Source organism: Neofelis nebulosa, chromosome 9 (assembly GCF_028018385.1).
Source record: "Neofelis nebulosa isolate mNeoNeb1 chromosome 9, mNeoNeb1.pri, whole genome shotgun sequence".
Taxonomy (NCBI): domain Eukaryota; kingdom Metazoa; phylum Chordata; class Mammalia; order Carnivora; family Felidae; genus Neofelis; species Neofelis nebulosa.
In genome coordinates, this window is record NC_080790.1 from 104,187,056 (window position 1) to 104,202,806 (window position 15,751).

Genomic DNA, 15,751 nt, shown 5'->3' on the forward strand with positions numbered 1-15,751 from the left:
TATCCTACAAAGTAAGTTAAAGCAGGAGAGTAAGAGGTTGGATGTTTAGGTATTTGGATTCTTGTCTTTGCCATGGGTTTTGAGAGACAGGCTGAGATGTCTTCTCCATCAGCCTGAATATTCTCTAATCCTTGACAACTGATAGCTACTTTTGAGCCTTACGCTAAAGCCAGAACAAAACTAATTTTGATTGTGACTTTGTCCAACTGTGACCAATATACTCAGTGAGTGGGTGTTCTATCCAGCCCTGACGACTATAGCCAGAAAATATCCCCTCCCATTCCCAGTCCTCTCTCATCCAATATATGCCTGAAAGAGGGTTTAGAACATTGGCACCCATATCCTGGGGGGTGGAGGAGAGACTATTTGTTTGATTAGGGCAGTAATGGAAAGGACAAGGAGGAAAATGAAATGAAATTGCTCTATTTGAATATCCCAACCGTTATTAATTATAGAGTACTTAATAAAAAGGCAGCTCCCCGGTTAAGAGTTTTGTGGTATGGAAGACTGATGCATTAGCATCATTTGGGTTGAAGAAGTTTTTAAACTTCTTAGAACATTTTTAAAAAATCAGAATTCTGTAAAGAATCCCATATATAGGGCAGACAAAACAGTTACATTGGTTGACCTGATGATGAAGAATCTGGATGCTGTTGAACCTCCCATTGGAACCCAGTTTGAGAAACAACATGCACTTGAACCCTTTGCTTTGTAAGATACTAGTGTCCAGGAGAGAGCAGAGAACATCCAGCTATGACGTGGGAGCAGAGGCAAAGAGGGCAGAGGAAGTGTGTCTACATGGAGCCATGATCGTTGACTACTTCTATGGCAGGGGGTTGGTATATGTGGTGGTATATTGGGCCAAGTATATATCTGGTCTTCATCAGACAAGGATTTTTCTCAGGGTACAAAGCCATCAATGGGCAAGTTCACTCTAGGAGGAGACATCAGAAATGGCGCTTCTAAAATCCAGCAATATGATTTTATGGCTTCCCTTTTAGACTTTAGAATGGATCTGTGATTTGTTACTGACTCAGTTTCTCCTTCCAGCAATCTCTGATTTGCTGTTAGTCAATGAGTAATTATACCTTAGGAAGATACAAATATGGACAGAGAAGAGTTGTAATCAAAGCTAAGAAGTAACTTCACAGAATTTCAAAGCTCAGAAGCCACCACTTGGCCACTTCTACAACACTGGTTTAAGGGTTGTCCAAAGAGCATGGTTGAGGATAACAGAATGTTATCTTCAAAAGTTTCTTTGCAAATAGCCTGTGAAATGCTTTTATTCACTGATTTGCTTTTCCTATTTTACAGCAAAAGAAGAAGTTATTTGTGACATGAGAGCATCTGTGTCAGAGCATATTAGTAATTAAAAAGATGTTTTAAAATATAGAATAACACCGATGGTAGAATAATGGCTTCTTTCAATTTTTTCCCCCTGAAACCTGCTGACATGAGGATGGAGGATAAGATAGACAGTCAAGAGACCCCAACCAGATATGTTGATAGCAGAAGCCCATGGCAAAAGACAATAAAGAGTATTGGCTAAATATGGGTACATTTGGACAAATTAAAGGGAAGATGTCACAAATACAGAAGCACTCAGATTTCAAGCAGGATGCAGAAGTCTCTGAAAATAAATTGAAGGATTCTGTGGGGATGATAATGAAGTGGAACATGGTGGAAGTCAGAAGGCGAGAAAAGGGCAGATTCCTGAAATGTGCTACTTGACTTGATGCAGCAGTGGGTGCAGAGGCTAAGGGAAAGATAGTTTGAACATGATGCTATCTTAATATTGTTCTTTAAAAAATATTGTTCTTTGCTCTGAGCTGCATTCTTACTCTAGAGAACTAGCTAAGGTACTGTGGATTCTTGAGAGGAAGTGGCCAACAGCATCACAGCTATGCATCAGTGTTGACTACACAGCATGATGCTAACTGGGTATGTGGGTACTTGTGTATGTAGGTGGCGAGGGGAGTGGGTAGGTATTTAATGCTCATAGAAGCTTTCTAGGGCAGAAACTAGGAAATTAGTAGGAAACTATTCTAAAACAGCATGCTGACTTTTACTCTACTGGCTGGCCCAATTTGCTATGTATTTACCTAATCATTCATTGCACACTCCTACCCTATAAAACTATCTGGATGTTTTTAAGTAAATTAGATGTTGGAAGAGAATTGCCCCCATTCAAAAATTAGGCATAAGTCAGTTTCCACATGGAAAGCAGGCAGAGATTCATCTCATGTTAACAACTGAGTGAGCACTTGGGCACAGGCAATGTGTCAAGTTCTGTTCTAGGCACTGGGGGCATAGTGAAGCAGACAGAGAAGTCATAGCACTTACTTTTCAACAGGGTGAAATGAATGTCATTTGCAAAGACAGGTGAATAATGCTCATGGAAACTCACTCTGAAACAGAAGGCCCCTTCCAATAAATCACTACACATCTAGACACCCAAAGAAATTAAAGAGAACAGGGTAACTCACACAATAGGAGATCAAACAACAGAAGGAGGCAGAAAGCAAGCAAGTAGTACTCAAAAACTGAAAACAGAAATAGCACTATGGTTGCAAGGGTAAGGAGAGTAGAAGTTTATCTCTTACCTGCCATCCACAGGCAGAGGCTGCTGGTGATCCCCAGCCTGGATGTGGACTGTGGGGAGAAAGAGCTTTGGTGGGGCTTCCATGGGTCCTGCTGGAAGAGTGAACCACCCTCAACAGAAGGAGGCTCCACTGCTGGCCTCCCTAGGGATGAGGAGGGAGCACTCTGATTGCACGTGTATGTTCATCTATGGAAATTCACTGAGCTGTGTATTAGCATTTATGCACTTTTCTGTTTGGGTGTTTCACCTCAATAGAAAGTTTACTAAAAACAGTTGAGCTATAGAAGCAATGATGGGAGAAGAATGAAATTCTTGGCAGAGAGAACATGAAACAGCATTATTTAACTGCTATGTTTGTATGCATAGTTGGGCTGGGGGTGGGGGAGAAAGAGAGAAAAATAAAGAAGGAAAGAGAGAGAAGGAAAGAGGAAGAAGGAAGGGGGAGGGCGAGGGAGACAAATGCAGTTCTTTGTTGCTAGCATAATGCATAAAATTCATGGTAAGCTGTGCTTACAAAATGGGAAGTGATAGGCATAGACATTCAGAAAAAAAAATTTTTTTAAGTTGCAGGAAATAGAATGACTATGACAAATGAGAGGTGTCAGGTTGAATTTCTTCCATGATAAACCAGTGGCAAAAACTAGTACAAACTTTCAGGTAATGAGAGTCTGTATCTCTCAAGGGAGCCTAGAAGAGGAACTACAAAAATATTTTGTTTCTGGTATTGTCATGGAAAATACCCTAGGTGCCTTATTGCAAAGAATAATGAATCCAACTTATTAATTCATTTATTCCAGAAATACTTGTTGAGCCTTTACTGTGGGCTGGACCCTCTAGGAGATGCAGGACATGTATCAGAGAAGATATTGGCAGGAGAGAACTGATGACAATACAGAATACAGGTAGAGGAAAAGCGAGGAGATGGTGAATCTTAATCTTAGGATTAAAGGCTTTCAGAAAAGTAGGAATTTAAATATGTATAACCAGTAAAAATAATAAGATATTGGCTAGAAGAAAAAAACCATATTTTTGAGAGTGCACTAGACTAAGAGAATGACATTTTGAGTATTGCATCTGTAACAAAATGTTAAACTCAATGTTTCCTATTGTTTTGGAGCCTGATGGTATTGGCACACCATCTACATAGGACAAGTATGAGAGCCAGGAACTGTCACTACATTCCTCACTCTTACCACTTCTTCGTAAAAGGCCAGAGCACCAGGGCCTGCCTTCCTTGCCTGATGGTTTCATCAAGCTGCTCATCCCTACTCTACTTGCACGTATGCATAGGTTGGAAGTGCCAGGGAATTAGCCACTGCTCACCTAGAGCTGCTTCAATCAACGATAGAGTGATTGTGTGATGGTGCGTATATACCCCAGCTCCCTCACCCCCAGGTGGGGTAACTCTGAGGTCTGTGTTGTACACTGAGTCTCAGATTTTTTGCCCATAGTGGTAACTGGATTAAGAAACACACTCTGTTCTCCTCACTGTCTCTCTTCCTTTTTTCCCAATCTGTGTAGACACATCTTTCACTCACACTGCCCACTGCTTCTGTGGGAACCTAAACTGAGAAAAACATGAAACTAATTTTTCAGCCCTTATCACATTATTCATAAATGGTCACAAGGAGATGTAGAGAGACTGAGAAATGCTGAGAGTGAGGATTTATATGGAGTGAATTGCTTGGAGAGCACTCCCTGCACTGCCAGGGGGAGGTAGAGATGAAGTTAAGTGAAAAGCCTGAGGAACCTGACCGAGGCCCATAGAATTTAAAGGTGGGGAGGCATAGGGATTGATGTGACTCTTAGCTGGAGAAGCAAAAGTGAGAGCTATTGAATGGAACTGGGCTAAGCCTGGGCAGGCAGCCCAGGACACAGGCGAGTGTCTCCTATAGGCCAGCCATGTATCCACAGGAAGGAAGCAAGACTTAGGTAATGGGGTACATAGTGGCAGTGATCCTTCCCCTCCTTGTTTTTGTATCCTTGCAGTGTGCCTTATACAGTGTCTCCTGCTGAGAATACAGTCTATTTCCCCATCCCTTGCTTCTGGACAAGCCTCCTTGCTTCCTTCAGCCAGTAGAATCTAGCAAGAATGCCATTACACCACTTCCAAGCTTATGTCTCAGGGGCTTTAAATGCTTTGACTCTCTCATGGAAACTTGCCCTGTGAGCCACATGAGTAAGAATGAGCTAGGCTGCTGGAAGATTAAAAACCACATTGACCAGAGCTGAGTCAGCCTAGTTGCTTCCACCAAATCCCTAGGCAGAGAGCAGAGCTGACCATCAGCTTACTACAGATATATGAGGGAACCTAGGGAGAGTAACAGAACTACCTAACCAAGCCAGATCCACCCCAAATTGCTGTTCCACAGAATAATAAGCTAAATAGTTAGCTGTTGTTATGAGCCACTAATTTGAGGGTTGGTTTGTTACACAGCAAATTCTTACTGATACAGAGAGTGAACATATAATATTGATTATATTGGATTTTCTTTTCTATCTGGAAAATGAGACTATTTTTAACTTTCTGAGAGTGAACTGAAAGGTATGTGATTGAGAGTGTCTGGGTTTGGGGAAAAAGGGCACTTCAGTGCTAATGTCTCACCCTCAGGTATGTCCCTACCAGTTATTTAAACTGTTGTGCAGTTTCTAGAATCTTACTGAGTTCTAAGCATTTTTACTTTATTGTATGTTTCTTAAGCCTGAGAATTATGGTTGGTCTATCTTCCCAGTGAGATAATATAACTAGCTATATTATGTATGCACGTAAATGCGCACATATGTATGTGAGAAATAACTTTGATAATTAAAAACTAGTGAAAAACATCTTCTCACCTTATCAAAACATTTTGTTTTATTTTTCCCATACAACGATTGCCTGGAGCAGTAACATTTGCTTCACAATATTAAATTTTTAAAATTGCTACTATAATGAATGTGAAAATACTTTGAAATAGTAAAAGGAGAGAGATGCAATGTTTGGGCTAATGGGGTACATGTGAGAGATTCTCCAAGAACTTGGAAGTAAGGTAAAGACATGAAAGTACACAATCTACCCTTATTGAATTAGTGCTGGAATAGTCTCCTTCCAGACCTACACTCGACCAGTAGAACTAAAATGACTCCTGATGGAAGGAAAATACGGGTAGAGGGCTGGGCATGAAGAGAAGGTTGTTTATCAAAATCCAATATATAAAAAGGAGAAAGATGGTGAAATAAGGTAGAAATTATGAAAAGTTGGTGGGTTAAGGATATTTTGCTATTATTCATTTTCATTTGTAGCCATAGAGTTGCACATGGTATTTTTTCATGATGATGTTAATCTCTTTGTGTTGTAGCTATGTCTCATTCCCAGGCTTCATGACATTTTTTGGCTTCTGCCCTTTTCCTTTATCAGAATCATAACATATTTTATCTATTCTATTGATAGTTTTAAAGAATGAGCTTTTGAAATCATTTCTCCTTCTATTTTTCTCCATTTAAAAAATACTTTTAAATTTCCTTTTCTTGAGGCACCTGCATGGCTTAGTCGGTTAAGTGTCCAACTTTGCCCCAGGCCATGATCTGGAGGTTTGTGAATTTGAGCCCCACAACAGGCTCTGTGCTGACAGCTCAGAGCCTGGAGCCTGCTTCTGATTCTGTGCCTCCCTCTCTCTCTGCTCCTCCCCTGCTCACACTCTTATCTCTCTATCCACCCCCTCAAAATATAAATAAATAAATAAACATTAAATTTCCTTTTCTTAACTGTTGTTTAATTCGGCTTTTCACATTTAAGTTTTTAGATGAAAATTTATTTGCCAGATTTTGTTAAAATAATGAAGGCAATTAAGGCTATAAATTTTCCTCTGAATATAGCTTTAATATGTTCTATAGGCTTTGTTATGGAGAATTCTTTTTTATTGCCTTCTAGGCAGGATTTAATTTCCTTTTTAATTTCCTTTTTGATCAAAGATTACACAGAAGCATGCTGCTTCATTGTCAAGTTATTAAGATATTTTTGGTTAACATTTTACTATTTATTTCTAATTTTACTAGCTTCTGATCAGAGAATATAGTTTATAAAAGCTCTCTCCATTTACAAGTTTCTGTTGTTGGTGTTGTTGTTTTTTCTTTTTTCTTTTTGTAAGTGACCACATATATGGACAGTCTTTAAAAATATTCCATGAGTGGGGCACTTGGGTGGCTCAGTTGGTTAAGCATCTGACTCTTGGTTTCATCTCAGGTCACGATCCCAGGGTCATGGGATCGAGCCCTACATTGGGCTCTGCATTGAGTGTGGAGCCTGCTTAAGATTCTCTCTCTCCCTCTGCCCCTCTCTCCTGCTTGCACACTCTTCTCTGTCTCTAAAACTAAAATTAAAAATAAATTTTAAAAAGTGTTCCGTGAGTATTTGAAAATGTATGTTCAAAGATAAGGTTACATATCAACTTGTGTATTAGTTGTATATTTAATTTGTATCCCTTATTTTTTGAAGTAGATCTTTCAGTTCTGAGAGAAGTGTATTGATGTTTCCACCATAATTATATTTCTAGCAAGTACTTGCTTTTAAAATAAATCTAAATATTGAGCTACTGTGGTGTTGGCTCATCCCAGTTATGACTGCTGCTTCTCCAGTTGTACCATTTATCATTATATGTTGTCTCTTTTGATCCTATTTCGTTCTTTTACCCTTAAATTATACTTAGTTAATATTGATATTGCCATTTTTACTTCCATTTTGTTTCCATTTTCCTGGTATCTTAGCTAATTCCAGTTATCTTTATGTTATGTTAAAATTATTTTTTGAAGTGTTCTCTAATGTAACATCTGGCTGTGTTTTGTTTTGTTGCCTCTGTCTTTTCATGGTAGAATCTAATTATTTCACATTTTATGCAGTGACTGATATACCTAGTGCACACGTATGTATATGTAACATGCATGTTATATATATGCAATATATATATATATATTGCTTACTCTTTTTTTATAATCTTATAATCTTTATAAGCTTATGAATTTTCTCATTTGTTGTTGGAATACAGTTTTCTCAGTGCTTTTCTCAGATGGGTTCAAAGGGATATTCTTGCCAATTCTTTCCTCTCCTAAAATAGCTTTTGTTCACCCTGAGAGATCAATGATATTTAAGCTGGATATAAGTTGATTCAACATCTTCTTTTATCTAATGTTGGTGATAAGACATTCTTTTATAGGGGATTTTTTCTGCCTTTAAGAGTGTTACATGTTCTTTTTCCTTAGAGATCAGGAAATATTTTTTTCATGATATACCTGTAGATATGTTTTCTTTATTCAGCTTGAATCTTAATGAGCATTTTACATTTATAGGTGTTGGGATGCAAGAGGGTCTGTACCTCTATGGGCTGCAGTGTAGAAGTAGGCAGGTCGATACCTCCCACATCTCCCATCCCACTATAGTCTCTCACCTGAAGGAAGGAAATATCCAAATTCTTGTTCATCTCCCACTTGACCTTTTGGGAACTCAGCACATTCACACTGAGTTGACATCAACATTCCCTTAAGGGGCACAGGTCTTTGTATGCCGAGTTTTCCCCCAGAATCCTGTGTTTTAGGTCCTTGACTAGGCTATGATGCGATTCTCTATCTACTTGTTCAGCTTATGAGGTCAAAAGGCCCACACCTTTATCTGTGTTCAGGACCTCAACCAAAGCCAGAGTCGTACTGCATTCATTTGCTCTTTGGCTTGGGAGAGGCAAAGGGATTGGAACTGGGAGCAGTGACCCAAGGCCACCATGCTAGGAATGCCAGGTTCCCAAGCTTCTTCCCACTTGGTTTGAATGATAGATATCGTTAGCCATTTGGGGCAAATGAGGCTGTGTGAGCTAGGCCAGTGGCTTTTTAACTTCAGTGTGCATATGATTTTCCTCTGGATCTTACTAAAATGTGATACTGTTTCAGTAGGTTAGGGATAGGGCTTCAAATTCTGCATTTCTAACATACTTGTAGGAGAGACACTGACAGTCCTCCAAGCACTCTGAGTACCAAGGCCTTAGAGCCATGAAACAAATGGCTTCTATTTAATCAAAGCAGATGGTTGTATTGAAAATGTAAACAAAAAGAGTTTAATACATTGTCATTAGCAGAATCTATTCATCAGTGGTGATGATTAATGTCTGGTAGGGGTGTACAACCTAATAAGATTGCATGCAATTCATAATAATTTATCATAGATCCATCAGTCAGTTTTTTCCATATCTTTGTATCATTCTCTCCTGATAAATGTTTATTCTTTTTAATCTGTGTTAAAGGTTTTCTTGGATTAAATAAGAAAAATCAGTAATTTTCTTTGTGAGATTATGTTATACATGCCATTTTGAGAAACTCTTGTTATTTGTTCATTTCTTCAGCTACTATTTATTGAGCACTTATTGTGTGCCAGAGTTTACTCTAAGTGTTGGAACAACATTTGACTAGATTGCATGTGCAATGGAGCTTTGTTCATTAATTGACTGATTGGTTTTTTGGCCATTCAGTATGCATAACCCCTCTTGTTAGTGTCACCCAATTATCTTCTCAGAAGTTGCCTCCTTTTCAAGTTGGTACAGTCATGCCATGATGGTAAGAATTGTATCATGTTCTCTTACAAAGAACTTGGAGTGTTCTTTGAAAGCTTTTTATTTAGCTTAGCTATACAATGACATCTCTTGGGGTGGGGGCGGGGAGGGTAAAATATCAAATGTTTTGGTCCCACCTCCAGGTATTCTGATTTAATTGGTCTGTGGCATGGCCTGAGTATCAGGTTTTTATAAAGCTCCCCACAGTAATTTTAATATTCAGCCAAAATCAGGCAACCCCTTCCTTAGATCTTTACTCTTGTTGACCCAGTACAGTCAAGCAGTGGGACTATAACCTCAGCTTGGCCAGCCAGCCTCCCTCCCAGAACCCTGAATCTTGATAGCAGATGGAAGAACCATTCTGCAGCAGCATCCAAACCCAACCATGCAGCATTCTGTACTCTGTTCTCTCTCTGCATCTGTCATTCCAAGCCTTTGAACTCCCCATACCTTATCAGTAAATAACCCTTTTGCTTAAACAGAGCAGAGTTATTTTTTATTGCTGACAGCCAAAGAATCTCAACGGAGACAATCCATGAGCTTTTCATTCCTCTGTTTAACTGCTGAGGGCCCTCAATCTATTGCGAGGATCATGGTCTCAGAACCTGGTATCGTGCTCCTTACTGCGCATGAGGAAACTTTGAAGAAGACAGAAGTCAAGAGAATCTCCCAGGTTCCTATCACAGGGGTTAGGGACTTAGAATTCACATTTGTACCTTCAGGTCTGTTTCTTTGCTCATCCGATTATTACCACCCTTAAATCTGTTTTTTTGTTTGTTTTCAGAAAAAATGTAAAGATGACAGAAAAGGTGCAGCTTAATTGGATGGACAAGTCAAAAATCATATGACTAAGCAGAAAACCTGGGAAATGTACCATATTACCAGACAAGGTGAGCACAGGTACCTGCTTACAGCAGAAACATGCAGAACTCTCTGTCTCAAGTATACATTATCATGGAGACCAAACTGTAAATGGATGAAGAGGACATACAATATTATCAGTTGCTTTCTGCCATTATTATTTCAGCCTGGTGTTTCAGATCAGGTTCCCTGGAAGCACCTGATTTATTGAAGACAGGCCCCCAGGACATCCTGTGGGGAGATGAGGAAAGCAGGATGTGACGGGGCAGGGGAAATTTCTGAACAACAATGTGGTCACAGCTGGAGTCTGGTCTCAGCCTTATCTCACAGGGAGCTCTGGAGTGTGAATAAAATCACAATGTTGAGGCAAGGGGGCTGGCCTTTGGTACCCCCATATCAATCAGTCATTGGTAATTCTCTCAAGCATTTCTGGGGGAGCAGGCAAATTCTGTGGAGAAGGGGACAACCATGACTTCCTAGCAGCCAGTACTCACAGGAGCTAGGATGTGGGGGGACCTGATGGTGAAGGTCATCCAACAGCATCTTCTACACCTGGATAAACATTGTTGGTTGCACACTGCCTTGGTATTTACATTTGTGAAATGCAAGAAATATTCCCATAGTGCACGTAACTTCAACACTGAATTATTTTGTATATCAATAAATCAAACCATATTTCTTTCTTTGCATACCTCAAAAAATGCCTTTTTTTGTTCTTTTCTTTTTTAAAAAAATTTAAACCCAAGTTAGTTAATATATAGTATAATAATGACTTCAGGAATAGAATTTAGTGATTCATCACTTACATATAACACCCAGTGCTCATCCCAACAAGTGCTCTCCTTAATGCCCATCCCCCATTTAGCCCATCCCCCCCCCACCACCCCACCAACAACCCTCAGTTTCTTCTCTATATGTAAAAGTCTCTTATGGTTTGTCTCCCTCTCTGTTTTTATCTTATTTTTGCTTCTCTTCCCCTATGTTCATCTGTTTTATATCTTAAATTCCACATATGAGTGAAATCATTTGATATTTGAGTTTTTCTGACTGACTTATTTCGCTTAGTACAATACACTTTAGTCCCATCCACATTGTTACAAATGGCAAGATTTCATTCTTTTTGATTGCCGAGTAATATTGCATTGTATGTATATACTATATATGCTTAGGTAGATAGATAGATAGATAGATAGATAGATAGATAGATAGAGATATCTATTCATCAGTCGATGGACATTTGGGACCTTTCCATGCTTTGGCTATTGTTGATAGCGCTGCTGTAAACATTGGGGTGCATGTGCCCCCTCAAATCAGCATTTTTGTATCCTTTGTATAAATACCTAGTAGTGCAATTGCTGGGTCATAGGGTAGCTCTATTTTTAATAAAAAAAAAAACCCTTCTTAATGCACTGGCTGTTGTTTAAGAACTCACCTTTATCTTAAAACTTTGATTCTAGTGGAAACGCAAGGTCTAACCAAGGAATACCACCTTGAACACTTTCATACACCCTATTTAGCAGAAAGGACATTTATTGATAAGCTAAGAGCTGAGAGATCCAGATTCCAGTTCTGCCTGTGTGGATCTTTATCAGTGTGATTTTGCAAAAGTCCTTCACCCTTTCTAGGCTTCACATTCTTCATTTATAAGGGCCTGGACTCAGAGTAAATGATTTCTGAGTTACTTTGGGACTCTAAAAACTTGTCAGTGGCTGATTTGATTTCTCATTTCCTGCAGGGAGGAGGCAGAGATAATTTTTTTGTTTACAAAGAACAAGTTTTCATCTTGCAGCCTTTAATACAAAAGCAGGAGAAAGAAATGTAATCGTGCCAAGGTAATGGCAGCCTTGCTTTGTTTGGATTCGGGGTCTCTGATACGACATATTGGATGTGTCAATGGAATGTGATTTATTTTGCTTCATAACATTTGGGAACAGATATTTGGTATTTCATCCAAGGAAAGCAATTTGCAGAAACCTTTTAGAAGGTGGCTGGAGCATCAGTAATCGCTGCCATTTCTTTATGCCAACATTTCCTTAAAGCTCCACAATCTTTCATGTTAATCATCCCTCTCAGCAGGCTCCTTCTAGGGCTTTGGAGCGGGCACCCACCCCCCAGAAATGAGGTTCTATTTTTAAAGTCCACCAGCTAACAATCTCCCTATTAATCGTGTGAAATCTGCTCAGATGGCTGCTCTTCTGGGTTCTCCGTGCCCCCCTCCCCTGCTCTCAAGCCCCATCTGCACAGCCCTCCCCCGGAAGATATTTTTAGCTCTTAGCAGCTACATCCTTGAGAATCACTAGGCGGATGCTACACTTTTCTCTCAAGTAAACATTTTAGAGATTCAGGTTTTCATTCCTAATATTTTTCGAAAAGATTAAGGATGCAGCTCCCTCATACAGGTGCCTAAAAAATTAGTTTGGACTCTGAAGCCTTTATCTACCTTGGGATCCTTCCCACTTCCAAGAAGATAAATACCCTATTTATTCAAAGGTACTTAGTCTTTTGCTTATGTGAGTCAGCGGTGACTTTGACCCATTGTTCCAGGCAGTCTCTGAAAGGCAGCCTTGGGAACTATTTTGGGAGTGGGGAAATCTGGGATCTCCCGCTTGCGCTTATGTACATTTCCCCTAAGCATTCAAATCTGAAATCAGTAAACACAGATGCCTCTTTAGGACCACTGTGTTAGGACGCAGCAATGACGGCTTTTTAAGAGCACGACATGGTAGCCCAGGAAGCTACAATCATCACAATATTTTCAAGCATCTGTGGGAATTCCAAGGAATAATATGAATAGCAGTACTTGACTACCCATCTTCCGTAACAAAAACTGTATTGTTTAGCATGTTAATCCCTGTTTTGGTTTGTGGATTAGTCTTTTAAAATCTTTTTAAGTTGGGGCTTAAGCCAGGGTAACTTGGTTGGTTAAGCATCTGACTTCGCTCAGGTCATGATCTCACACTTAGCCCCATGTCAGTCTCTGTGCTGACAGCTGGGAGCCTGGAGCCTGCTTCGGATTCTGTGTCTCCCTCTCTCTCTGCCCCTCCCCCACTCGTGCTCTGTCTCTATCTCTCTCTCAAAAACAAATTAACATTAAGAAGAGAAATTAAAAAAAAAATTAATGTGTATTTGTTTTTGAGAGAGAGACAGAGCACGAGTGGGGGAGGGGCAGAGACAGAGGGAGACACAGAATCCGAAGCAGGCTCCAGGCTCTGAGCTGTCAGCACGGAGCCCGACGCGGGGCTCGAACTCACAAACCGTGAGATTGTGACCTGAGCCAAAGATGGACACTCAACAGACTGAGCCACCCACGCGCCCAAAAAATTAAAATCTTTTTAAGTAGGTTGTAGATATACCTGGAAAAAAATTCTAGGAGAAAAGGGTAAACGGTGGAAATAGTTCCCCTCTTCTATCCCATGCCTGATGTCCTTCCAAGTATTCTTGTGTGTATGTTCCTATATATTATATTACATATATAATATTGAATTATATTATATTACACCAACACATACATATACGCATTTATAAACCAGCATGTACCTAAGGTGACTCTTCATTGTTTTACCACAAATATTGTGCACATTGTTTTGCATCTTCCTCTTCTCATTAAACATTTTATCTTGGAGAACATTCTGCATCAAAACATGTAATCTGTCTCCTTTTTCATAAATGGCTGCATTATATTTCAGATGAGCCAGAATTTATTTACCAAATCCTGGAAACTGGCTTCTAATTTGCAAAGGATACTGCAGGAGAATGAGAAGTGCTTCTTCTCTACCAGGTATCAGGTTAATTACGGATTGGTTCCTCGGGGGCTGCTTTTTGAGTTTCTGGGAATTCCGTTTCGGGTTGGGCCACAGTCTCTTCCATTCCCATGTTCTTCCCTTTCTCTTTTGTCTACAAAACCTTCAGTAAATCCAGGTGGATTTCTGTCTGGTGATATTGTTGAAAATCAGTCCAAAATGCCTCCGGAAGGTGAGTTCTCCATAAATAAATAACTCTCCCAGTGAAAAAAAATCCCGATTGTTTAGCTAAGATGTGTTTGTTTCTCTGGCTTATGTTTCCTACGGTCTGTATTTGACTAGTACAGCAATCTTCCATTTGTTCTTCTTGTTCAGAGCCTGTGGTATATTTTCTCTAGTCTGGACACTGTTCCAGGAACCACAGGAGAGATGCATCCTTGCAGAAGCCTTGGCATTTGTCAAAAAATGAGCAGTGTGGGGCAATAGAGCCAGGCACCTGCAGGAGCCCAGGAAGTACTGGATGGCAGCTGATGGATGGCCCCGATGACTTTGGAAGCTCGGATATCTGTGCTGACTGCGTGCAGTGTCTCCTGTCTGGGGATGAAGTGAGAGGACTCGTCAATGAAAAAGCACAGCTGGCTCTGAGGTGACATTTTCTAAAGCAGCCTTGGCATACAACTACATTTACCTGCCTTGGTTTACAGAAGGAAACGAGGCTGCTTCTACCCCACTTCCCTCAACGCATCGTAGGTCTTGAGTCTTATGTGAATTGATGTCTGGACTGACACATTTTTGGGTAGAGCATCCCCAACACACCAGCAGATGGCTGGCACACCTGTTTTCCTGAGTCTTGGTTCAAAACACAATTCAGCATTTCACTTGTTCAGGATTTCTGTGTCACATTTTGCACCTTTCCTAGAGACTGTGCAGAAAGATAAACTGTTTGTGAACACAAATTATTGTCATTTTAAAATAATAACTTATATTAGTGTTTTTCACATTTTTCACATGACAGCTGTCTTAACTTGGGTCCTTAGAAACAAAACCTGAGCTAGGGATTTTGTGCAAGTGATGTATGGCAGAGGGACTTGATCTCAGAAGGAACCTGCATGGGAACAAAGAGAGCGAGATGGACAGGGGAAAAGTCAGGCATGGATATAGGCTCCAGTGAACTCTAGATTGGCTTCATCTGGCTTGAAATTTCTGAAACACAAAATGTACCATGTAGCTGCTCCCCTTGAGGTCAGGAGCTCATCTTTTCTACTCACATATTGGTCAGTCATCATCATTTCCTGGAGGGAGGGGAAAACCTCCAGGCATTTCCAGGGGGCTCCCCAGAGGGCAGTTCTCCTGCAAAGGGCATCACTGCAAACTATTAGCAGCCACAGTCAAAGCAACTGGAAGACAGGTGCACCATTGCTCAATGGGGTCTGAGTGGGAACGCACAGCACCACCACAGCCCATTATATGTAGGTAATTACTTTGCATTGTAACTTATACACATAGATACACAAATAGAGCTATATACTAAAAAAAAAAAAGTTTCCCAAATAATGCTTATTTATCTACCTGTGGGTCGATGTGAATAATTTAAGTGATTTTTATTTTATTCTAGTCTATTTTAATTCATAAAAAAAATCAGTAGTCATGGCTCACTATTAGGTGGCAACCTGCAGTTTGTAAAAGCTTGATTTGTAGCTAAATACTCTTTAAAAGCCAATCATTTTTAAGTGATTTAATTAGATTTATAGTGATACTTCTTTTTTAAAAACTTTTTTTTTAATGTTTATTTATTTTTGAGAGCTGGAGAGACAGAGCATGAATGGGGGAGGGGCAGAGAGAGAGGGAGACACAGAATCTGAAGCAGGCTCCAGGCTCTGAGCTGTCAGCACAGAGCCCAACGCGGGACTCAAACTCATGAACCGTGAGATCATGGCCTGAGCAGAAGTTGGACGCTTAACCCATTGAGCCATCCAGGC

The 15,751-nt window shown here is 40.0% G+C and overlaps 1 long non-coding RNA gene across 2 annotated transcripts in view; it reads left to right on the forward strand.

Annotated features, from left to right (window-relative positions):
* LOC131485406 (uncharacterized) overlaps positions 1-15,531 on the forward strand; it is a 155,176-nt gene extending 139,645 nt beyond the window's left edge. The window contains exons 3-4 of one of the 2 annotated variants that reach the window (XR_009248822.1): positions 9,956-10,061; positions 11,768-12,278. This is a non-coding gene — a long non-coding RNA (uncharacterized LOC131485406). Of the gene's footprint in view, positions 1-9,955; positions 10,062-11,767; positions 12,279-14,147 lie in introns of those variants that run through there. The other variant, XR_009248821.1, reaches the window with a different exon arrangement.
* The last annotated feature ends 220 nt before the right edge of the window (positions 15,532-15,751 follow it).